The sequence below is a fragment of the Oncorhynchus keta genome, unplaced genomic scaffold, assembly GCF_023373465.1.
Source record: "Oncorhynchus keta strain PuntledgeMale-10-30-2019 unplaced genomic scaffold, Oket_V2 Un_contig_21947_pilon_pilon, whole genome shotgun sequence".
Taxonomy (NCBI): Eukaryota; Metazoa; Chordata; class Actinopteri; order Salmoniformes; family Salmonidae; genus Oncorhynchus; species Oncorhynchus keta.
Window position 1 is genome coordinate 9,298 of NW_026282687.1, and position 26,494 is coordinate 35,791.

Consider the following 26,494-nt stretch of genomic DNA (forward strand, 5'->3'; position numbering starts at 1 on the left):
TCAAACTGCATCACATCACTTGTTCCCCTTATCAAACTGAATCACATCACTGTTCCCCCTTATCAAACTGAATCACATCGCTTTGTTCCCCTTATCAAACTGAATCACATCACTTTGTTCCCCTTATCAAACTGAATCACATCACTCTGTTCCCCTTATCAAACTGAATCACATCACTCTGTTCCCTTATCAAACTGAATCCACATCACTCTGTTCCCCTTATCAAAGGAATTCACATCACTTCTGTTCCTTATCAAAGTGAATCACATCACTCTGTTCCCATATCAAACTGGAATCACATCCTCTGTTCCCCTTATCAAAGTGAATCGCATCACTCTGTTCCCTTATAACTGAATCACATCACTCTGTTCCCTTATCAAACTGAATCACATCACTTTCTTTTCCTTATCAAACTGAATCACATCACTTTGTTACATATCAAACTGAATCACACCACTCTGTTCCCCTTATCAAACTGGAATCACATCACTCTGTTCCCCCTTATCAAACTGGAATCACATCACTCTGTTCCCCTTATCAAACTGAATCACATCACTCTGTTCCTTTATCAAACTGAATCACATCACTCTGTTCCCCTTATCAAACTGAATCACATCCTCTGTTCCCCTTATCAAACTGAATCCACATCACTCTGTTCCCCTTATCCAAACTGAATTGCCACATCACTTTGTTCCTTATCAAACTGAATCACATCACTCTGTTCCCCTTATCAAACTGAATCACATCACTCTGCTCCCCTTATCAAACTGAATCACATCACTTTGTTCCCCTTATCAAACTGAATCACATCACTTTGTTCCCGGTCAAACTGAATCACATCACTCTGTTCCCCTTATCAAACTGAATCACATCACTCTGTTCCTTATCAAAGTGAATCACATCACTCTGTTCCCCTTATCAAAGTGAATCATCACTCTGTTCCCCTTATCAAACTGAATCACATCACTCTGTTTACATATCAAAGTGAATCGCATCACTCTGTTCCCCTTATCAAACTGAATCACATCCTCTGTTCCCCTTATCAAACTGAATTCCATCACTTTCTTCCCCTTATCAAACTGGAATCCATCACTTTGTTCCCCCTTATCAAACTGAATCACATCACTTTGTTCCTTATCAAACTGAATCCATCACTCTGTTCCCCTTATCATTGGAATCATCACTTGCTCCCCTTATCAAACTGAATCACACATCACTCTGTTCCCCTTATCAAACTGAATCACATCACTCTGTTCCCCTTATCAAACTGAATTCACATCACTTTGTTCCCCTTATCAAACTGAATCACATCACTCTGTTCCCCTTATCAAACTGAATCCATCACTTTGTTCTTTATCAAACTGGTTGCACTAAATGATTTACAACTAAAACTATTATGGTTCCTGTATGTTAAGTCAGAGCCCATCTACACTGAATACAATATAAACACAACATGAAGTGTTGTGGTGGTCCCATGTTTCATGAGCTGAACTTTTTCCATACGAGCAAAAGTTTTTTCTCAAATTCTAGACACTGTTTACATCCTTGTTTAGTGAGCATATTTCCTTGTCAAGATAATCCTATCTACCTGAGAGGTGTGGCATATCAAGAAGCTGATTAAACAGCATGATCATTACACAGTTGTACCTTGTGCTGGGGAAAATGAAAGGCCACTCTAAAAATGTGCGATTTGTCACAACACAATGCCACAGATTTCTCAAGTTTTGAGGGAGTGTGCAATTAGCATGCTGACTGCAGAATGTCCACCAGAGCTGTTGTCAGATAATTGAATGTTCATTTCTCAACCATCAGCCGCCTCCAACTTCGTTTTAGAGAATTTGGCAGTACGTCAACCGCCTCAGTACCGCAGACCATGTGCTCACGCCAGCCCAGGACCTCCACATCTGGCTTCTTCACCTGTGGGATCGTTTGAGACCAGCCACCGGACAGCTGATGAAACTGATTTTACACAACCAAAGATGTCTGCCAAAACTGTCAGAAACCGCCTCAGGGAAGCTCTTCTGCGTACTCGCTCGTCCTCACCAATTCAGCGTTGTAACAGACTTCAAATGCTCAGCTTCGATGGCCACTGGCACACTCTGAGACGCTGAGGCTCTTCACAGATGAATCCCGGTTCCAACTGTTCCTGGCTGTATGGTGTCGTGTGTACGCGTGGTTGCTGCTGTCACCGTTCTGAACAGAGTGCCCTGGCGGTGGGCATGGTATGGACAGGCATAAACTACAGGACAACAAACACAATAGCATTTTCAATGGTCATTTGAATGCACAGAGGTACCGTGATGAGATCCTGAGGCCCATTGGTGCCATTCATCCACCTCCATCCACGTCATGTTTTCAGTATGATAAAGCACGGCCCATGTCACAAGAATCTGTACACAATTCCTGGAAGCTGAAAATGTCCAAGTTCTTCCATGGCCTCCATACTTACCAGACATGTCACCCATTGAGCATGTTTGGGATGCTCTGGATCGACCTGTACGACAATGTTCAGTTCCCACCAATATCCAGCAACTTCACACAGCCATTTAAGAGGATTGGGGACAACATTCCACATGTTATTTCATGTGATTTATTTGAAGTTCAGTGTTCTGAGAGTGTTTTACATAGTAGTTGTAAGTTGTATATTCCTGTCGCTCTGTAGAAAACCAACTGGATGCTAAAGACACTGGTGTCAGATACACTGAGCCCCAGCCAGAACCGCAGCAGTGACGACACGTCAGTTAACATCAGAAATAGTCAAATGTTTAAATATATAAACAAGACATCTTTTTGGCTAAAATATTAACAATTGTGAAATTGTCAGAGGTATGTAAGATATTTCCTATTCATTTATCAGGACTTGAAAAAGTGAAATAATTAGACTTTGTATATTAATTCATGAAGTTAATGAATTAGTCTTCATGTTTATGAACTAAAAACATGTCCATAGGTGTATGATATTAACATTGTAACTATGTAAATGTGTTTTTGTATTATTTGAACCCTGAATGAGGAAATGATATAAGCAGTGTTGTGTCCAGAACATGGAATAAATATAGATTTACTGTCACTCGTTTAGCTTTCTTGTTTGTCCTGGTCTGGTCCTAGCTCACTGTTCAATCCTCCTCCTCTCCCTGTTCACTCTTTCTCTCCTCTCTCCTCTTCCTCTCCTCTCTCCTCTACTTCTCCTCTCTCCTCTTCTCTCTCCTCTCTCCTCTACCTCTCCTCCCTCCTCTTCTCTTCCTCTCCTCTCTCCTCTACCTCTCCTCTCTCCCTCTCCTCTCTCCTTCTCTCTCCTCTTCTCTCTCCTCTCTCCTCTACCTCTCCTCTCTCCTTCTCCTCTTGCTCTCCTCTCCTCTCTCCTCTACCTCTCCTCTCTCCCTCTCCTCTCCTCTACCTCTCCTCTCTCTCCTCTACCTCTCCTCTCTCCTTCTCCTCTTCCTCTCCTCTCTCCCTCTCCTCTCTCTCTACCTCTCCTCTCTCCTCTCCTCTCCTCTTCCTCTTCTTTCTCTCTGTCTCTGTATGTGTGTAGATGGAAACATGGACGATCATGAACTGAACGGAGCCACAGAACAGGGTCGCCCTGCTCAAAGGTAATACATATTTAATGTTTTATTGCGTCTCATTGCCATAAAATCTGAAGAGAGGTAGCTGGATGGATCAACAGTGCCAAACCTGGCTGAATATATATATATACATGGAGCTATAGGGATGGGGAGGCCAAACCTGGCTGAATATATATATATATATATGGAGCTTTAGGGATGGGGAGGCCAAACCTGGCTGGTGCCTGGGGGACTATTGAATATATATGGAGCTTTAGGGATGGGGAGGCCAAACCTGGCGGGTGCCTGGGGGACTATTGAATATATATGGAGCTTTAGGGATGGGGAGGCCAAACCTGGCTGGTGCCTGGGGACTATTGAATATATATGGAGCTTTAGGGATGGGGAGGCCAAACCTGGCTGGTGCCTGGGGGACTATTGAATGATATATGGAGCTTTAGGGATGGGGAGGCCAAACCTGGCTGGTGCCTGGGGGACTATTGAATATATATGGAGCTTTAGGGATGGGGAGGCCAAACCTGGCTGGTGCCTGGGGGACTATTGAATGATATATGGAGCTTTAGGGATGGGAGGCCAAACCTGGCTGAATATATATATATATGGAGCTTTAGGGATGGGGAGGCCAAACCTGGCTGGTGCCTGGGGGACTATTGAATTACATGTGGAGCTTTAGGGATGGGAGGCCAAACCTGGCGGGTGCCTGGGGGACTATTGAGGTATATGGAGCTTTAGGGATGGGAGGCCAAACCTAGCTGGTGCCTGGGGGACTATTAATATATATGGAGCTTTAGGGATGGGAGGCCAAGCCTGGCTGGTGCCTGAGGGACTATTGAATACATATGGAGCTTTAGGGATGGGGAGGCCAAACCTGGCGGGTGCCTGGGGGACTATTGAATACATATGGAGCTTTAGGGATGGGAGGCCAAACCTGGCTGGTGCCTGGGGGACTGAATTGATTGCCTGGGGACTGAATATATATGGGCTTTAGGATGAGGAGGCCAAACCTGGCTGGTGCCTGAGGACTATTGAATATATATGGAGCTTTAGGGATGGGAGGCCAAACCTGGCTGGTGCCTGGGGGACTATTGAATATATGGAGCTTTAGGGATGGGAGGCCAAACCTGGCTGGTGCCTGGGGGACTATTGTGAAATATATGGAGCTTTAGGGATGGGAGGCCAAACCTGGCTGGTGCCTGGGGGACTATTGAATATGGAGCTTTAGGGATGGGAGGCAAACCTGGCTGGTGCCTGAGGGACTATTGAACATATGGAGCTTTAGGGATAGGAGGCCAAACCTGGCTGGTGCCTGAGGACTATTGAATATGTGGAGCTTTAGGGATGGGAGGCCAAACCTGGCTGGTGCCTGGGGGACTATTGAATATATATGGAGCTTTAGGGATGGGGGCCAAACCTGGCTGGTGCCTGGGGGACTATTGAATATATATGGAGCTTTAGGGATGGGGAGGCCAAACCTGGCTGGTGCCTGGGGGACTATTGAATACATATGGAGCTTTAGGGATGGGAGGCCAAACCTGGCGGGATGCCTGCCTGGGGACTATTGAATATATATGGAGCTTTTAGGGATGGGAGGCCAAACCTGGCTGGTGCCTGGGGGACTATTGAATACATATGGAGCTTTAGGGATGAGGAGGCCAAACCTGGCTGGTGCCTGGGGGACTGTGAAATATATATGGAGCTTTAGGGATGGGGAGGCCAAACCTGGCTGGTGCCTGGGGACTGTGAAATATATGGAGCTTTTAGGGATGGGAGGCCAAACCTGGCTGGTGCCTGGGGGACTATTGAATATATATGGAGCTTTAGGCATGGGAGGCCAAACCTGGCTGGTGCCTGGGGACTATTGAATATATATGGAGCTTTAGGGATGGGGAGGCCAAACCTGGCTGGTGCCTGGGGGACTATTGAATATGGAGCTTTAGGGATGGGAGGCCAAACCTGGCTGGTGCCTGGGGACTATTTACCGGTCAAAGTTTTAGAACACCTACTCATTCAAGATTTTTTTCTTTCTTTTTTAAAATTTCCTACGTTGTGGAATAATAGTGAAGACATAAGCACTATGAAATAACACATATGGGAATAAATATAGTAACCAAAAAGTGTTAAGCAAATCAAATATATTTTAGATTCTTCAAAGCAATACCCTTTGACTTGTTGACAGCTTTGCACTCTCTTGTCATTCTCTCAACCAGCTTCACCTGGAATGCTTTTCCAACAGTCTTGAAGAGTTCCCATATGCTGAGCACTTGTTCGCTGCTTTTATTTCACTCTGCGGTCCGACTCATCCCAAACCATCTCAATTGGGTTGAGTTCGAGGATTGTGGAGCCAGGTCATCTGATGCAGCACTCCATCACTCCTTATTGGTCAAATATCCCTTACACAGCCTGGAGGGTGTGTTGGGTCACTGTCCCTGTTGAAAAACAAATGATAGTCCCACTAAGCACAAACCAGAGGGGATGGCGTATGCTACCAGAATGATGTGGTTGCCGTGCTGGTTAAGTGTGATTTGAATTCTAAATAAATCACAGACAGTGTCACCGAGAAAAGCTCCATCACACCTCCTTTAACAAATACAATGATATTTCTCCGTAAACAAATGAACAGACTTTCAGCATGCTTATAGAAGGGCACTCAGCATGTACTGCACTGACACAAATGACGGATGATTGGTTGAAAGACATTGATAATAGAAATACTGTGGGAGATGTACTGTTAGATTTCAGTGCAGCCTTTGTGTGTGACCATAACCTGTTGTTGAAAACATATGTGCTGTAGCTTTTCAACCTCTGCCATATTGTGGATTCAAAGCTATTTATCTAATAGAACTCAAAGGGGTTTTCTTTAAGACAGTCACAACATTGCATTAATCAGGCTGCTAGAATAGGTCTCATACCTTCAGCATCAACAGCTGTTACCTTGTTCTGGGAATAGATCTTATACCTTCAGCATCAACAGCTGTCACCGTGTTCTGGAATAGATCTTATACCTTCGCATCAACTTAGCTGTTACGTGTTCTGGAATAGATCTTATACCTTCAGCATCAACAGCTGTCACCTTGTTCTGGAATAGATCTCATACCTTCAGCATCAACAGCTGTTACCTTGTTCTGGAATAGATCTTATACCTTCAGCATCAACAGCTGTCACCGTGTTCTGGAATAGATCTTATACCTTCAGCATCAACAGCTGTCACCTTGTTCTGGAATAGATCTCATACCTTCAGCATCAACAGCTGTTACCTTGTTCTGGAATAGATCTTATACCTTCAGCATCAACAGCTGTCACCGTGTTCTGGAATAGATCTTATACCTTGGCATCAACAGCTGTCACCTTGTTCTGGAATAGATCTTATACCTTCAGCATCAACAGCTGTCACCTTGTTCTGGAATAGATCTCATACCTTCAGCATCAACAGCTGTCACCTTGTTCTGGAATAGATCTTATACCTTCAGCATCAACAGCTGTCACCTTGTTCTGGAATAGATCTTATTTCTTCAGCATCAACAGCTGTCACCTTGTTCTGGAATAGATCTTATTTCTTCAGTATCAACAGCTGTCACCTTGTTCTGGAATAGATCTCATACCTTCAGCATCAACAGCTGTCACCTTGTTCTGGAATAGATCTCATACCCTTCAGCATCAACAGCTGTCACCTTGTTCTGGAATAGATCTTATTTCTTCAGTATCAGCAGCTGTCACTTGTTCTGGAATAGATCTCATACCTTCAGCATCAACAGCTGTCACCTTGTTCTGGAATAGATCTTATTTCTTCAGCATCAACAGCTGTCACCTTGTTCTGGAATAGATCTTATACCTTCAGCATCAACAGCTGTCACTTTGTTTGGAATAGATCCTCATACCGCTGGCATCAACAGCTGTCACTTTGTTCTGGAATAGATCTCATACCTTCAGCATCAACAGCTGTCACCTTGTTCTGGAATAGATCTCATACCTTCAGCATCAACAGCTGTCACCTTGTTCTGGAATAGATCTCATACCTTCAAATCAACAGCTGTCACCTTGTTCTGAATGATCTCATACCTTCAGCATCAACAGCTGTCTTGTTCTGGAATAGGTCTCATACCTTCAAGCATCAGCTGTCCAGCAGAGTGGCTGCTGGAGGGATTAGGGTTGGGGTGGTGGACCTGACAGAGTGGCTGCTGGAGGGATTAGGGTTGGGGTGGTGGACCCTGACAGGTGGCTGCTGGAGAGGGTAGGGTTGGGGTGGTGGACCCTGACAGGTGGCTGCTGGAGGGATTAGGGTTGGGGTGAGTGGACCCTGACAGAGTGGCTGCTGGAGGGTAGGGTTGAGGTAGTGGACCCTGACAGAGTGTCTGCTGGAGGGATTAGGGTTGGGGTGGTGGACCCCAGACAGAGTAGCTGGAGGGATTAGGGTTGGGGTGGTGGACCCTGACAGAGGGGCTGCTGGAGGATTAGGGTTGGGGTGGTGGACCCTGACAGAAGTGGCTGCTGGGGGATTAGGGTTGAGGTGGTGGACCCTGACAGAGTGGCTGCTGGAGGGATTAGGTTTGGGGTGGTGGACCCTGACAGAGTGGCTGCTGGAGGGATTAGGGTTGGGGTGGTGGACCCTGACAGAGTGGCTGCTGGGATTAGGGTTGGGGTGGTGGACCCTGACAAGTGGCTGCTGGAGGATTAGGTTTGGGGTGGTGGACCCTGACAGAGTGGCTGCTGGAGGGATTAGGGTTGGGGTGGTGGACCTGACAGAGTGGCTGCTGGAGGGATTAGGGTTGGGATGGTGGACCCACAGAGTGGCTGCTGGAGGGATTAGGGTTGGGGTGGTGGACTCTGACAGATGGGCTGCTGGAGGGATTAGGGTTGGTGGACCCTGACAGAGTGGCTGCTGGAGGGATTAGGGTTGGTGGACCCCTGACAAGTGCTGCTGGAGGGATTAGGGTTGGGGTGGTGGACCTTGACAGAGTGGCTGCTGGAGGGATTAGGGTTGGGAGTGGTGGACCCTGACAGAGTGGCTGCTGGAGGGATTAGGTTTGGGGTGGTGGACCCCTGACAGAGTGGCTGCTGGAGGGATTAGGGTTGGGGTGGTGGACCCTGACAGAGTGGCTGCTGGAGGATTAGGGTTGGGGTGGTGGACCCTGACAGAGTGGCTGCGGGAGGGATTAGGTTTGGGGTGAGTGGACCCTGACAGAGTGGCTGCGGGAGGGATTAGGGTTGGGGTGGTGGACTGACAGGTGGCTGCTGGAGGGATTAGGAGTTGGGGTGGTAGACCTGACAGAGTGGCTGCTGGAGGAGGGTTGAGGTGGTGGACCCTGACAGAGGGCTGCTGGAGGGTAGGGTTGGGTGGTGGACCATGACAGAGTGCTGCTGGAGGGTAGGGTTGGGGTGGTGGACCCTGACAAGTGGCTGCTGGAGGGATTAGGGTTGGGGTGGTAGACCATGACAGAGTGGCTGCTGGAGGGTAGGGTTGGGGTGGTGGACCCTGACAGAGGGGCTGCTGGAGGGTAGGGTTGGGGTGGTGGACCTGACAGAGGGCTGCTGGAGGGATTAGGGTTGGGGTGGTGGACCCTGACAGAGGAGGGCTGCTGGGATTAGGGTTGGGGTGGTGGACCCTGACAGAGTGGCTGCTGGAGGCATTAGGGTTGAGGTGGTGGACCCTGACAGAGGGGCTGCTGGAGGGATTAGGGTTGGGGTGGTGGACCCTGACAGAGTGGCTGCTGGAGGCAGCCAGCCACGTGTGGTGGTTATACAGATACGGTACAGATGATCAAGGCGATATAACGTATGCTGGGGTATTTGGAAATACCGACGCCTCGCAGAGATGTTTGCTACGCCAGAGTGCATGCTGGGGTATTTGGAAATACCGACGCCTCGCAGAGATGTTTGCTACGCCAGAGTGCATTCAACTATTAAGTGAAGTATAACTAAGAAGTGTGAAATTATCCAGCTCAGGGCTCCAGCTATGCATGTGGTTTGCTAACTTGCTCGCTGTCAAGATCAAGCTTCTCGGTAACAGCTGAGACATTCAACCCCCTCCTGGATCCAGATCCAGGTTTTATTTTAAATAGCTCTACTTCTGTGCACATTGGGGAATACCATATACCCCTGTATGGTGCATAAATGGTATGAACATCTGCATGCTGCCCAACCCTATCCATAACTTCCTGATCAATTATGAAAACATAAATACACAACTGACTTTTGATAAGTTTTTCTGTGGCCTGCGTGGCCTTTCAAATCTAAGCACCAGCCTCTGCATCACATGTACTTTGTACAGCTGCCAGCATGGGTTCAGATCCCACCCACCGCTCGAGCACCCTCATCTCCTTCCTTTCCTTTATGCCTATATCTAACTATATCCCACCTGTCTGTCCTGGTCTAGATGAGCTGCGGATGGCCAACCTGGAGCCTGGGGACAGAGAGCAGGTGATTCACCACCTCCACAGAGAGCTGCTGGAGGCCCAGGACTTGGCCAACACAGGCAAGCAGAAGTGTCTGCAGCTCCAGGCCTTACTGGAGGAGGAGAGGAGGAGTAACAGGCAGCAGACTGAGGAGTCAGCCAAGCAGATCCAGTACCTACAGAGTGAGTATAGTACCGATCAGTACCTACAGACTGAGGAGTCAGCCATGCAGATCCAGTACCTGCAGAGGGAGGATGGTACCGATCGGTACCTGCAGAGGGAGTTAACTAGAGCACGCGTCACGAGCCTGAGACACTCTGCCAGACCACTGACTCTCATGAGCCCCTCTTTTATAAAAGCCCGCTTGGAGCTTGAGTGGCCCAACCAGAGCCCAGACCTGAACCCGACCGAACATCTCTAGAGAGACCTGAAAATGCTGTGACGCTCCCCATCCAACCTGACAGAGCTTGAGAGGATCTGCAGAGAAGAATGGGAGAAACTCTCCAAATACAGGTGTGCCACGCTTGTAGTGTCATACCCACGAAGAATCTCACGGCTGTAATCACTGCCAAAGGTGCTTCAACAAAGTACTGAGTAAAGGGTCTGAATACTTATGTAAATTGTTTTAGTTGAGTATTTTTATAAAACAATGATACATTTCTGCCATGCTAGAGTCAACTGTAAGTGCTGTTATTGTGAAGCCTAGGAGCAACAACGGCTCAGCCGTGAAGTGGTAGGCCACACAAACTCACCGAACAGGACCGCCGAGTTCTGAAGCGCGTAGCTCATAATAATTGTTTGTCTTCGGGTTGGAGCACTCACTACCGAGTTCCAAACTGCTGACGTTGCTGCAAAGAATTGTTCGTTGGGAGCTTCATGAAATGAGTTTCCTTGGCCGAGTAGCCGCACACAAGCCTAAGATCACCATGCCAAACTTCGTCTTGAGTGGTGTAAAGCTCACCTGCCATTGGACTCTGGAGCTGTGGAAACGCGTTCTGCCCGACTGCATAATGCCAACTGTAAAGTTTGGTGGAGGTGGAATAATGGTCTGGAGCTGTTTTTCATGGTTCGGGCGAGGCCCCTTAGTTCCAGTGAAGGGAAATTTACCGATTCAGCATGAAATGATATTCTAGAAGATTCCATGCTTCCAACTTTGTGGCAACAGTTTGGGAAGACCCTTTCCTGTTTCAGCATGACAATGCCCCTGTGCACAAAGTGAGGTTGTCTAGTGGAAAGCTGAAGAGTGGAGGCTGTTATAGCAGTAAAGGCGGGACCAACTGTATGTTAATGCTCAAGATTTTGTGATGAGATGTTCGAAGAGCAGGTGTCAACATACGTTTAGCCATCTAGTGTACACTGAGTGTACAAAACATGAAGGACATCTTCCTATTAATGACTTGCACTCAGAACAACCTGAATTAGTCGGCATGGACTCTACAAGGTGTCAAGCGTTCCACAGGGATGCTGGAAGAGCCTCCATTCGTCAGGGCATGGACTCTACAAGGTGTCAAGCGTTCCACAGGGATGCTGGAAGAGCCTCCATTCGTCAGGGCATGGACTCTACAAGGTGTCAAGCGTTCCACAGGGATGCTGGAAGAGCCTCCATTCGTCAGGGCATGGACTCTACAAGGTGTCAAGCGTTCCACAGGGATGCTGGAAGAGCCTCAATTCGTCAGGGCATGGACTCTACAAGGTGTCAAGCGTTCCACAGGGATGCTGGAAGAGCCTCCATTCGTCAGGGCATGGACTCGACAAGGTGTTGAAAGCGTTCCACAGGGATGCTGGAAGAGCCTCAATTCGTCAGGGCATGGACTCTACAAGGTGTCAAGCGTTCCACAGGGATGCTGGAAGAGCCTCAATTCGTCAGGGCATGGACTCGACAAGGTGTTGAAAGCGTTCCAACATGAGATGCTGGAAGAGCCTCAATTCGTCAGGGCATGGACTCGACAAGGTGTTGAAAGCGTTCCACAGGGATGCTGGAAGAGCTTCAATTCGTCAGGGCATGGACTCGACAAGGTGTTGAAAGCGTTCCACAGGGATGCTGGAAGAGCTTCAATTCGTCAGGGCATGGACTCGACAAGGTGTTGAAAGCGTTCCAACATGAGATGCTGTCCCATGTTGACTCCAAGGCTTCCCACAGTTGTCAAGTTGGCTGGATGTCCTTTGGGTGGTGGACCGTACATGATATACACTAGAAACTGTTAAGCGTTATATACCCAGTAGCTCTGAATCAAACCGGTTCGCCTGGGCACCTACTACCATACCCCGTTCAAAGGCACTTACATCTTTTGTCTTGCCCATTCACCCTACGAGTGGCACACACACACAATCCATGTCTCAATTATCCAAAGGCTTAAAAATCCCTCTTTAACCCCGTCTCCTCCCTTCATCTACACTGATTGAAGTGGATTTAACAAGTGACATCAATAAGGGATCATAGCTTTCACCTGGTCAGTCTTTCATGGAAAGAGTTATTCCATATTATGTGTGTATATGAAAGTATATACGATCTGTTTCCAGGTCAGTTGGGCGAGAGATGTTCTATATTATATAGTGTATATGAAAGTATATACCATCTGTTTCCAGGTCAGTTGGGGAAGCTAGCGGTAGACATGGAGGAGCTGAAGGAGCAGAGAGAGAGCAGCATCAGCAGCACACAGGAGGAGCTGTACTCTGCTCAGGAGGAGGTGCTAGTTCTCCACCACGCCATGGAGGCCGCCACGGCCGAGAGGGAGCGAGACATCGCCGCCCTGCAGAGGGATCTGGGAGGTGTCACGGCCGAGTTGGAGAAGTGGCGTCAGGCTGCGTCGAAATACGAACAGGAGATCAACTCCCTGCAGGCCACCTTCCAACAGCAGAGCCTGCACCAGCACCAGCAGAGAACTAACGATCTACAAGGTACGATACTATACTAACCCTTCCAACAGCAGAGAACTAACGATCTACAAGGTACGATACTATACTAACCCTTCCAACAGCAGAGAACTAACGATCTACAAGGTACGATACTATACTAACCCTTCCAACAGCAGAGAACTAACGATCTACAAGGTACGATACTATACTAACCCTTCCAACAGCAGAGCCTGCACCAGCAGAGAACTCCTGATCTACAAGGTACATTGCCATACTATGTTAATCTAACTTGGAAATTAACTTCTTTTCATTGGGAGATTTCCATCCACAACTACAACATTTTCCGTCAAGATTGAACTGTCAAAGGGGAGGAGTTGCAATCTACTGCAGAGATTACCTGCAAAGTTCTGTCATACTTTCCAAACAGTTTGAGCTTCTAATTTTAAAAATGAATCTCCAGAAATAAGTCTCACTGTTGCTGCCTGTTATAGACGCCCGTCAGCTCCCAGCTGACTACCATATGTGAATTGATTGCCCCCATCTATCTTCAGAGTTCATACTGTTAGGTGACCTAAACTGGGATATGTTTAGCACCCCGGCCATCCTACAATCTAAGCTAGACGCCCTCAATCTCACACAAGCATCAAGGAACCCACCAGGTACAACCCTAAATCCGTAAATATGGGCACCCTCATAGATATTATCCTGACCAACTGGCCCTCCAAATACACCTCCGCTGTCTTCAATCAGGATCTCAGTGATCACTGCCTCATTGCCTGTATCCGTTATGGGTCCGCAGTCCAACGACCACCCCTCATCACTGTCAAACGCTCCCTAAAATACTTCTGCGAGCAGGCCTTTCTAATCGACCTGGCCCGGGTATCCTGGAAGGATATTGACCTCATCCCGTCAGTTGCGAATGCCTGGTTGTTCTTACAAAGTGTTTTCCTCACTATCTTAAATAAGCATGCCCCTTTCAAAAAATGTAGAACTAAGAACAGATATAGCCCTTGGTTCACTCCAGACCTGACTGCCCTCGACCAGCACAAAAACATCCTGTGGCGGACTGCAATAGCATCGAATAGTCCCCGCGATATGCAACTGTTCAGGGAAGTCAGGAACCAATATACACAGTCAGTCAGGAAATCAAAGGCTAGCTTTTCCACTTCCTGGTTGGATTTTTCTCAGGTTTTTGCCTGCCATATGAGTTCTGTTATACTCACAGACATCATTCAAACAGTTTTAGAAACTTCAGAGTGTTTTCTATCCAATACTAATAATACTATGATTATATTAGCTTCTGGAACAGAGTAGGAGGCAGATCACTCTGGGCACGCTATTCATCCAAAAGTGAAAATGCTGCCCCCTATCCCAAAAAGGTTAACAAACCTCCAGACGAGCTTCAATGCCATACAACTCTCCTTCTGTGGCCTTCAACTGCTCTTAAATGCTAGTAAAACTAAATGCATGCTTTTTAACCGATCGCTGCCCGCATCCGCCCGCCCACCTAGCATCACTACTCTAGACGGTTCTGACTTAGAATATGGGGACAACTACAAATACCTAGGTGTCTGGCTAGACTGTAAACTCTCCTTCCAGAGCAATATTAAGCATCCTCAATCCAATATTAAATCTAGAATCAGCTTCCTATTTCGCAACAACGCCTCCTTCACTCACGCTGTCAAACATACCCTCGTAAAACTGACTATCCTACCGATCCTCGACTTCGGCGATATCATCTATAAAATAGCCTCCAACACTCTACTCAACAAATTGGATGCAGTCTATCACAGTGCCATCTGTTTTGTCACCAAAGCCCCATACACTACCCACCATTGTGACCTGTACGCTCTTGTTGGTTGGCCCTCGCTTCAAACTCGTCGCCAAACCCTCTGGCTACAGGTCATCTACAAGTCTTTTCTAGGTAAAGCCCCGCTTTGTCTCAGCTCACTGGTCACTATAGCAACACCCATCCGTAACAAGCGCTCCAGCAGGTATATTTCACTTGTCACCTCCAAAGCCAATTCCTCCTTTGCCCACCTTTCCTTCCAGTTCTCTGCTGCCAATGACTGGAACGAATTGCAAAAATCACAACTCCCTCACTAACTTTAAGCATCAGCTATCTGAGCAGCTCACAGATCGCTGCAGCTGTACACAGCCCATCTGTAAAAAGCCCACCTTCCATACTACGGCCTATTTATTGCCGTACCTCCTTACACACACTGTAAAAAAAAATGTTTCTATTGTTGTTGACTTTACGTTTGTTTATCCCATGTGTAACTCTGTGTTGTTGTTTTTGTTGCACTGCTTTGTTTGTCTTGAGCCAGATTGTGTTGTAAATGAAAACTTGTTCTCAACTAGCCTACCGTTCAATAAAGGGTTAGGGTTATATATATAAATACCTGATTAAATAAAGGGTTATATATATAAATACCTGATTAAATAAAAGGGTTATATATATAAAATACCTGGTTAAATAAAGGTTCGAGTTATATATATATATAAATACCTGGTTCAATAAAGGGTTAGGGTTATATATATAAATACCTGGTTAAATAAAAAGTTGGTTATATATATATAAAGTACCTGGTAACGACAGGACAGGTTATATATATAAATACCTGGTTAAATAAGGGTTATATATATAAATACCTGGTTAAATAAAGGGTTATATATATAAATACCTGAGTTAAATAAAGGAGTTGAGGTTATATATATAAATACCTGGATTAAATAAAAGGAGTTAAGGTTATAATATAATAGTGTTAGTGTAAGTTAGGTTGTATCTTCATCTAATTATTTATGAATAAAATAAAGGTTAGGGTTATATATAAATACCTGGTTCAAATAAAGTTACTCTATATAAATACCTACCAGTTAAATAAGGAGTTAGGAGTTATATATATAAATACCTGGTTAAATAAGGTGTTATATATATATAAACACCTGGTTAAATAAGGGTTAGGGTTGTAAATGATGTCTCAACTGGCCGACCTGGTTAATAAAGGAGTTAGGGTTATATATATAAACACCTGGTTAAATAAAAGGGTTATATATATAAACACCTGGTTAAATAAAGGTTATATATATAAACACCTGGTTAAATAAAGGGTTATATATATAAACACCTGGTTAAATAAAGAGGTTATATATATATAAACACCTGGTTAAATAAAGGTTTATATATATAAACACCTGGTTAAATAAAGGGTTATAGTATATAAACACCTGGTTAAATAAAGGGTTATATATATAAACACCTGGTTAAATAAAGGGGTTATATATATAAACACCTGGTTAAATAAAGGTATATATATATATAAACACCTGTAGTTAAATAAAGGGTTATATATATAAATACCTGGTTAAATAAGGTTAAGGTTATATATATAAATACCTGGTTAAATAAAGGTTATATATATAAATTTAGTTAAAAAAAGGTTATATATATAAATACCTGGTTAAATAAAGGAGTTAGGGTTATATATATAAACACCTGGTTAAATAAGGTTATATATATATAAACACCTGGTTAAAAAATTTAGGGTTATAAATGATGTCTACCTGGTAAAATAAAGGAGTTAGGGTTATATATATAAATACCTGGTTAAATAAAGGTTAGGGTTATATATATAAACACCTGGTTAAATAAAGGTTAGGAGTTATATATATAAACACCTGGTTAAATAAAGGGTTATATATATATAAACACCTGGTTAAATAAAGGTTATATATATAAATACCTGGTTAAATAAAGGGGTTATATATATAAACACCTGGTAAAATAAAGGGTTATAAATAAATACCTTGTTAAATAAAGGGTTGTTATATATATAAATACCTGGTTAAATAACCGGGTGTTTATATATCAACCCTTATTTAACCGAATTACCTGGTTTATATATATATAACCCTGGATTTAAATAAAAGTGTTTATATATATAACCTAAATAAAGGGTTAGAGTTATATATACCTTATCGGTTGTTATATTAGGAGTTATATATATAAATACCTGGTTAAATAACAAGGTTGTTCTATATATAAATACCTGGTTAAATAAAGGGTAGGGTTATATATATAAATACCTGGTTAAAAAAGTGTTATATATATAAATACCTGGTAAAATAAAAGGTTATGGTTATATATATAAATACCGGTTAAATAAAAGGGGTTATATATATATAAATACCTGGTTAAATAAAGGAGTTGCTGTTTATATATATAAATACCTGGTTAAATAAGGAGTTAGGTTATATATAAAACCTGGATTAAATAAAGGGTTAGGTTATATATATAAATACCTGGTAAACATAAAGGGTTAGGGTTATATATATATAAACACCTAGTTAAATAAAGCTATATATATATAAATACCTGGTTAAATAAAAGGAGTTATATATATAAACACCCGGTTTAAATAAGCGGGTTATATATGGATTAAACACCCGGTCAAACAAAAGTAAAGTTGGTTTATATATAAATGCCTAGTAAAATAAAAGGAGTTATATATATAAATACCTGGTAAAATAAAGGGTTAGGGTTATATATATAAATACCTGGTTAAATAAAGGGTTATATATAACACCTGGTTAAACAAAGGGTTATATATATAAATACCTGGTTAAATAAAGGGTTATATATATAAACACCCTGGATTAAATAAAGGGTTAGGGTTATATATATAAATACCTGGTTAAATAAAGGGTTACCTAGTTATATTTATAAACAATTAGTTAAACAAAGGGTTAGGGTTATATATATAACAATGTTTTATCTGGTTAAATAAAGGGCATATATATAAACATCTGGTTAAATAAAGGGTTATATATATATAATACCTGGTTAACAAAGGGCTAGGGCTATATAGATAAACACCTGGTTAAATAAAGGCTATATATATTACAAAGGGTTATATATATAAATACCTGGTTAAATAAAGGGTTATATATATAAATACCTGGTTAAATAAAGGTTATATATATAATACCTGGTTAAAATAAAGGGTTAGGGTTATATATATAAATACCTGGTTAAATAAAGGTTATATATAAATACCAATAACAAATAATATAGTTATTACAACACCCAATAAACAAAGGGCCATATACATAAACAATCTGGCTAAACAAAAGGAATATGTTACATAAACTGGTTAAATAAATATTAGGGCTATATATGCAACACCTACTAAATGTGCTATTATATTATATAAACATCCACAACAAAGGCTATATAGATAAACAATCTGGTTAAACAAATGGCTATATATATACAATTGGTTAAATAAAAATAAAGGGTTATATATATAACACCTGGTTAAATAAAGGGTTAGGTTATATATATATAAATACCTGGTTAAATAAAGGGTTATATAGATAAATACCTGGTTAAATAAAGGGTTATATATATATATAAATACCTGGTTAAATAAAGGGTTATATAGATAAATACCTGGTTAAATAAAGGGTTATATATATATATAAATACCTGGTTAAATAAAGGTGAAATAAAACATGTAAAACGAAAAAAGAACACGTTCTTATTTCCAATGACGGCCTCCTACGGGGCCCTGGGATCATTCAAAATAAATATAGGACAAAGACACATCACAACAAGAGAGACCTAAGACAACAGCATGGCAGCAACACATGACAATACCGCATGGTAGCACCACAGCATGGTAGCACCACAGCATGGTAGCACCACAACATGGTAGCAACACAGCATGGCAGCAACACATGACAATACAGCATGGTAGCACCACAACATGGTAGCAGCACAACATGGTAGCAACACATGACAATACAGCATGGTAGCACCACAACATGGTAGCAGCACAACATGGTAGCAACACATGACAATATCTGCATGGTAGCACCACAACATGGTAGCAGCACAACATGGTAGCAACACATGACAATACAGCATGGTAGCACCACAACATGGTAGCACCACAACATGGTAGCAACACAACATGGTAGCATCACAATATGGTAGCAACACATGACAATACAGCATGGTAGCACCACAACATGGTAGCAACACAACATGGTAGCATCACAATATGGTAGCAGCACAGCATGGTAGCAACACAACATGGTAGCAGAACAACATGGTAGCAGCACAACATGGTAGCAACACAACATGGTAGCGGCACAACATGGTAGCCGCACAACATGGTAGCCACACAATATGGTAGCAACACATGACAATACAGCATGGTAGCAACACAATATGGTAGCAGCACAACATGGTAGCAACACAACATGGTAGCACCATAACATGGTAGCAGCACCACATGGTAGCAACACATGACAATACAGCATGGTAGCACCACAACATGGTAGCCGCACAATATGGTAGCAACACTTGACAATTCAGCATGGTAACAGCACAATATGGTAGCAGCACAACATGGTAGCAAAACATGACAATACAGCATGGTAGCAGCACAATGGTACAAACACCTACTACCATTTTGCCTTCATCCCGTCTGTTATATGTAACTAATGGCTCAAGAAGAATTGATGAATGTTTAAGGCTCAGCACAATGAGTTCAGTGACTGTTCAGTGACTGTTCAGTGACTGTTCAGTGACTGTTCAGTGAGAATCAGCTGTTGTAACCTGTTCACATCTCCCTGTAGGGGAGTTTCAGCGTCTTCAGAAGGACTGTCCCAGTCTGCAGCAGGAGTGTGAGTGTCTCCGTTCTGAGAAGACGACCCTGGTGAACAGACTACACGGACTGGAGACAGACCTGGACAGGTGGGTCTACACACTGCAGATGGGGGGGTGTAGCTCTGACTGTCAACTGAACACCATAGCCGTCACACTAGACATGTTAGGTGGTGGGTCGAGGTCACTCCCACCCCAACTAAAGGAAGTGGTCAGTTCTGCAAAGTGTTGCCTTTTCAGTGTTTAATAGTCACATGTACAGGGTTACAGGTGTTATTACAGTGTAATAGTCACATGTACAGGGTTGCAGGTGTTATTACAGTGTTTAATAGTCACATGTACAGGGTTACAGGTGTTATTACAGTGTTTAATAGTCACATGTACAGGGTAGCAGGTGTTATTACAGTGTTTAATAGTCACATGTATAGGGTTACAGGTGTTATTACAGTGTTTAATAGTCACATGTACAGGGTAGCAGGTGTTATTACAGTGTTTAATAGTCACATGTACAGGGTTACAGGTGTTATTACAGTGTTTAATAGTCACATGTACAGGGTTACAGGTGTTATTACAGTGTTTAATAGTCACATGTACAGGGTAGCAGGTGTTATTACAGTGTTTAATAGTCACATGTATAGGGTTACAGGTGTTATTACAGTGTTTAATAGTCACATGTACAGGGTTGCAGGTGTTATTACAGTGTTTAATAGTCACATGTACAGGGTTACAGGTGTTATTACAGTGTTTAATAGTCACATGTATAGGGTTACAGGTGTTATTACAGTGTTTAATAGTCACATGTACAGGGTTGCAGGTGTTATTACAGGGTACAGTGTTTAATAGTCAAATGTACAGGGTTACAGGTGTTATTACAGTGTTTAATAGTCACATGTATAGGGTTACAGGTGTTATTACAGTGTTTAATAGTCACATGTACAGGGTAGCAGGTGTTATTACAGTGTTTAATAGTCACATGTACAGGGTTGCAGGTGTTATTACAGTGTTTAATAGTCACATGTACAGGGTTACAGGTGTTATTACAGTGTTTAATAGTCACATGTACAGGGTTACAGGTGTTATTACAGTGTTTAATAGTCACATGTACAGGGTTACAGGTGTTATTACAGTGTTTAATAGTCACATGTACAGGGTTACAGGTGTTATTACAGTGTTTAATAGTCACATGTACAGGGTTACAGGTGTTATTACAGGGTACAGTGTTTTAATAGTCACATGTACAGGGTTACAGGTGTTATTACAGGGTACAGTGTTTAATAGTCACATGTACAGGGTTACAGGTGTTATTACAGGGTACAGTGTTTAATAGTCACATGTACAGGGTTACAGGTCATTGTTACAGTGTTTAATAGTCACATGTACAGGGTTACAGGTGTTATTACAGGGTACAGTGTTTAATAGTCACATGTACAGGGTTACAGGTGTTATTACAGTGTTTAATAGTCACATGTACAGGGTAGCAGGTGTTATTACAGTGTTTAATAGTCACATGTACAGGGTAGCAGGTGTTATTACAGTGTTTAATAGTCACATGTACAGGGTTGCAGGTGTTATTACAGTGTTTAATAGTCACATGTACAGGGTAGCAGGTGTTATTACAGGGTACAGTGTTTAATAGTCACATGTACAGGGTTACAGGTGTTATTACAGTGTTTAATAGTCACATGTACAGGGTAGCAGGTGTTATTACAGTGTTTAATAGTCACATGTACAGGGTTACAGGTGTTATTACAGTGTTTAATAGTCACATGTACAGGGTTACAGGTGTTATTACAGGCACAGTGTTTTAATAGTCACATGTACAGGGTTACAGGTGTTATTACAGGCATGTTTAATAGTCACATGTACAGGGTAGCAGGTGTTATTACAGTGTAATAGTCACATGTACAGGGTAGCAGGTGTTATTACAGTGTTTAATTGTCACATGTACAGGGTTACAGGTGTTATTACAGTGTAATAGTCACATGTACAGGGTTACAGGTGTTATTACAGTGTTTAATAGTCACATATACAGGGTTACAGGTGTTATTACAGGGTTTAATAGTCACATGTACAGGTGTTATTACAGTGTTTAATAGTCACATGTACAGGTGTTATTACAGGGTACAGTGTTTAATAGTCACATATACTGGGTTACAGGTGTTATTACAGTGTTTAATAGTCACATGTACAGGGTTACAGGTGTTATTTACATTTACATTTCACATTTAAGTCATTTAGCAGACGCTCTTATCCAGGAGCGACTTACAAATTGGTGCATACACCTTATGACAACCAGTGGAACAGCCACTTTGCATCTAAATCTTGTTGGGGGAAGGGGTGAGAAAGATTACTTACCCTTACTTACCGCTATCCTAGGTATTACAGGGTACTGTGTTTAATAGTCACATGTACAGGGTTACAGGTGTTATTACAGTGTTTAATAGTCACATGTACAGGGTTACAGGTGTTATTACAGTGTTTAATAGTCACATGTACAGGGTTACAGGTGTTATTACAGTGTTTAATAGTCACATGTACAGGGTAGCAGGTGTTATTACAGTGTTTAATAGTCACATGTATAGGGTTACAGGTGTTATTACAGTGTTTAATAGTCACATGTACAGGGTAGCAGGTGTTATTACAGTGTTTAATAGTCACATGTACAGGGTTACAGGTGTTATTACAGTGTTTAATAGTCACATGTACAGGGTTACAGGTGTTATTACAGTGTTTAATAGTCACATGTACAGGGTTAGCAGGTGTTATTACAGTGTTTAATAGTCACATGTATAGGGTTACAGGTGTTATTACAGTGTTTAATAGTCACATGTACAGGGTTGCAGGTGTTATTACAGTGTTTAATAGTCACATGTACAGGGTTACAGGTGTTATTACAGTGTTTAATAGTCACATGTATAGGGTTACAGGTGTTATTACAGTGTTTAATAGTCACATGTACAGGGTTGCAGGTGTTATTACAGGGTACAGTGTTTAATAGTCACATGTACAGGGTTACAGGTGTTATTACAGTGTTTAATAGTCACATGTATAGGGTTACAGGTGTTATTACAGTGTTTAATAGTCACATGTACAGGGTTACAGGTGTTATTACAGTGTTTAATAGTCACATGTACAGGGTTGCAGGTGTTATTACAGTGTTTAATAGTCACATGTACAGGGTTACAGGTGTTATTACAGTGTTTAATAGTCACATGTACAGGGTTACAGGTGTTATTACAGTGTTTAATAGTCACATGTACAGGGTTACAGGTGTTATTACAGTGTTTAATAGTCACATGTACAGGGTTACAGGTGTTATTACAGTGTTTAATAGTCACATGTACAGGGTTACAGGTGTTATTACAGGGTACAGTGTTTAATAGTCACATGTACAGGGTTACAGGTGTTATTACAGGGTACAGTGTTTAATAGTCACATGTACAGGGTTACAGGTGTTATTACAGTGTTTAATAGTCACATGTACAGGGTTACAGGTGTTATTACAGTGTTTAATAGTCACATGTACAGGGTTACAGGTGTTATTACAGGGTACAGTGTAATAGTCACATGTACAGGGTTACAGGTGTTATTACAGTGTTTAATAGTCACATGTACAGGGTTAGCAGGTGTTATTACAGTGTTTAATAGTCACATGTACAGGGTATGCAGGTGTTATTACAGTGTTTAATAGTCACATGTACAGGGTACAGGTGTTATTACAGTGTTTACTAGTCACATGTACAGGGTTACAGGTGTTATTAGGGTACAGTGTTTAATAGTCACATGTACAGGGTTACAGGTGTTATTACAGGGTACAGTGTTTAATAGTCACATGTACAGGGTAGCAGGTGTTATTACAGTGTTTAATAGTCACATGTACAGGGTAGCAGGTGTTATTACAGGGTACAGTGTTTAATAGTCACATATACAGGGTTACAGGTGTTATTACAGGGTACAGTGTTTAATAGTCACATGTACAGGGTTACAGGTGTTATTACAGGGTACAGTGTTTAATAGTCACATGTACAGGGTAGCAGGTGTTATTACAGTGTTTAATAGTCACATGTACAGGGTTACAGGTGTTATTACAGTGTTTAATAGTCACATGTACAGGGTTACAGGTGTTATTACAGTGTTTAATAGTCACATGTACAGGGTTACAGGTGTTATTACAGTGTTTAATAGTCACATGTACAGGGTTACAGGTGTTATTACAGTGTTTAATAGTCACATGTGCAGGGTTACAGGTGTTATTACAGTGTTTAATAGTCACATGTACAGGGTTACAGGTGTTATTACAGGGTACAGTGTTTAATAGTCACATGTACAGGGTTACAGGTGTTATTACAGTGTTTAATAGTCACATGTACAGGGTTACAGGTGTTATTTACATTTACAGTTACATTTAAGTCATTTAGCAGACGCCTATCCAGAGCGACTTACAAATTGGTGCATACACCTTATGACAACCAGTGGAACAGCCACTTGCATCTAAATCTTGTTGGGGGGAAGAGGGTGAGAAAGATTACTACGCTTACTTACCCTATCCTAGGTATTACAGGGTACTGTGTTTAATAGTCACATGTACAGGGTTACAGGTGTTATTACAGTGTTTAATAGTCACATGTACAGGGTTACAGGTGTTATTACAGGGTACAGTGTTTAATAGTCACATGTACAGGGTTACAGGTGTTATTACAGGGCAGTGTTTAATAGTCACATGTACAGGGTTACAGGTGTTATTACAGGGTACTGTGTTTAATAGTCACATGTACAGGGTTACAGGTGTTATTACAGTGTTTAATAGTCACATGTACAGGGTAGCAGGTGTTATTACAGGGTACAGTGTTTAATAGTCACATGTACAGGGTTACAGGTGTTATTACAGGGTACTGTGTTTAATAGTCACATGTACAGGGTTACAGGTGTTATTACAGTGTTTTATAGTCACATGTACAGGGTTAGCAGGTGTTATAGGTACAGTGTTTAATAGTCACATGTACAGGGTTACAGGTGTTATTACAGTGTTTAATAGTCACATGTACAGGGTAGCAGGTGTTATTACAGGGTACAGTGTTTAATAGTCACATGTACAGGGTTACAGGTGTTATTACAGGGTACAGTGTTTAATAGTCACATGTACAGGGTTGCAGGTGTTATTACAGTGTTTAATAGTCACATGTACAGGGTTACAGGTGTTATTACAGTGTTTACTAGTCACATGTACAGGGTAGCAGGTGTTATTACAGTGTTTAATAGTCACATGTACAGGGTTGCAGGTGTTATTACAGTGTTTAATAGTCACATGTACAGGGTTACAGGTGTTATTACAGTGTTTAATAGTCACATGTACAGGGTTACAGGTGTTATTACAGTGTTTAATAGTCACATGTACAGGGTTACAGGTGTTATTACAGTAGTTTAATAGTCACATGTACAGGGTTACAGGTGTTATTACAGTGTTTAATAGTCACATGTACAGGGTTACAGGTGTTATTACAGGTACAGTGTTTAATAGTCACATGTACAGGGTTACAGGTGTTATTACAGTGTTTAATAGTCACATGTACAGGGTTACAGGTGTTATTACAGTGTTTAATAGTCACATGTACAGGGTTACAGGTGTTATTACAGTGTTTAATAGTCACATGTACAGGGTTACAGGTGTTATTACAGTGTTTAATAGTCACATGTACAGGGTAGCAGGTGTTATTACAGGGTACAGTGTTTAATAGTCACATGTACAGGGTTACAGGTGTTATTACAGTGTTTAATAGTCACATGTACAGGGTTACAGGTGTTATTACAGTGTTTAATAGTCACATGTACAGGGTTACAGGTGTTATTACAGGGTACAGTGTTTAATAGTCACATGTACAGGGTTACAGGTGTTATTACAGTGTTTAATAGTCACATGTACAGGGTTACAGGTGTTATTACAGGGTACAGTGTTTAATAGTCACATGTACAGGGTTACAGGTGTTATTACAGTGTTTAATAGTCACATGTACAGGGTTACAGGTGTTATTACAGTGTTTAATAGTCACATGTACAGGGTAGCAGGTGTTATTACAGTGTTTAATAGTCACATGTACAGGGTTGCAGGTGTTATTACAGTGTTTAATAGTCACATGTACAGGGTTACAGGTGTTATTACAGTGTTTACTAGTCACATGTACAGGGTAGCAGGTGTTATTACAGTGTTTAATAGTCACATGTACAGGGTTACAGGTGTTATTACAGTGTTTACTAGTCACATGTACAGGGTTACAGGTGTTATTACAGTGTTTACTAGTCACATGTACAGGGTTAGCAGGTGTTATTACAGTGTTTAATAGTCACATGTACAGGGTTACAGGTGTTATTACAGGGTACAGTGTTTAATAGTCACATGTACAGGGTTACAGGTGTTATTACAGTGTTTAATAGTCACATGTACAGGGTTACAGGTGTTATTACAGGGTACAGTGTTTAATAGTCACATGTACAGGGTTACAGGTGTTATTACAGTGTTTACTAGTCACATGTACAGGGTTACAGGTGTTATTACAGGGTACAGTGTTTAATAGTCACATGTACAGGGTTACAGGTGTTATTACAGTGTTTAATAGTCACATGTACAGGGTTAGCAGGTGTTATTACAGTGTTTAATAGTCACATGTACAGGGTAGCAGGTGTTATTACAGTGTTTAATAGTCACATGTACAGGGTTACAGGTGTTATTACAGTGTTTACTAGTCACATGTACAGGGTTACAGGTGTTATTACAGGGTACAGTGTTTAATAGTCACATGTACAGGGTAGCAGGTGTTATTACAGTGTTTAATAGTCACATGTACAGGGTTAGCAGGTGTTATCAGGGTACAGTGTTTAATAGTCACATGTACAGGGTAACAGGTGTTATTACAGTGTTTAATAGTCACATGTACAGGGTTACAGGTGTTATTACAGGTGTTTAATAGTCACATGTACAGGGTTACAGGTGTTATTACAGTGTTTAATAGTCACAT

General features: G+C 42.1%; 1 pseudogene; it reads left to right on the top strand.

The window, feature by feature from the left end:
* The first annotated feature begins 3,536 nt into the window (after nt 1–3,536).
* On the top strand, nt 3,537–19,731 carry LOC118378527 (sarcolemmal membrane-associated protein-like; annotated as a pseudogene).
* Nucleotides 19,732–26,494: the final 6,763 nt, after the last annotated feature.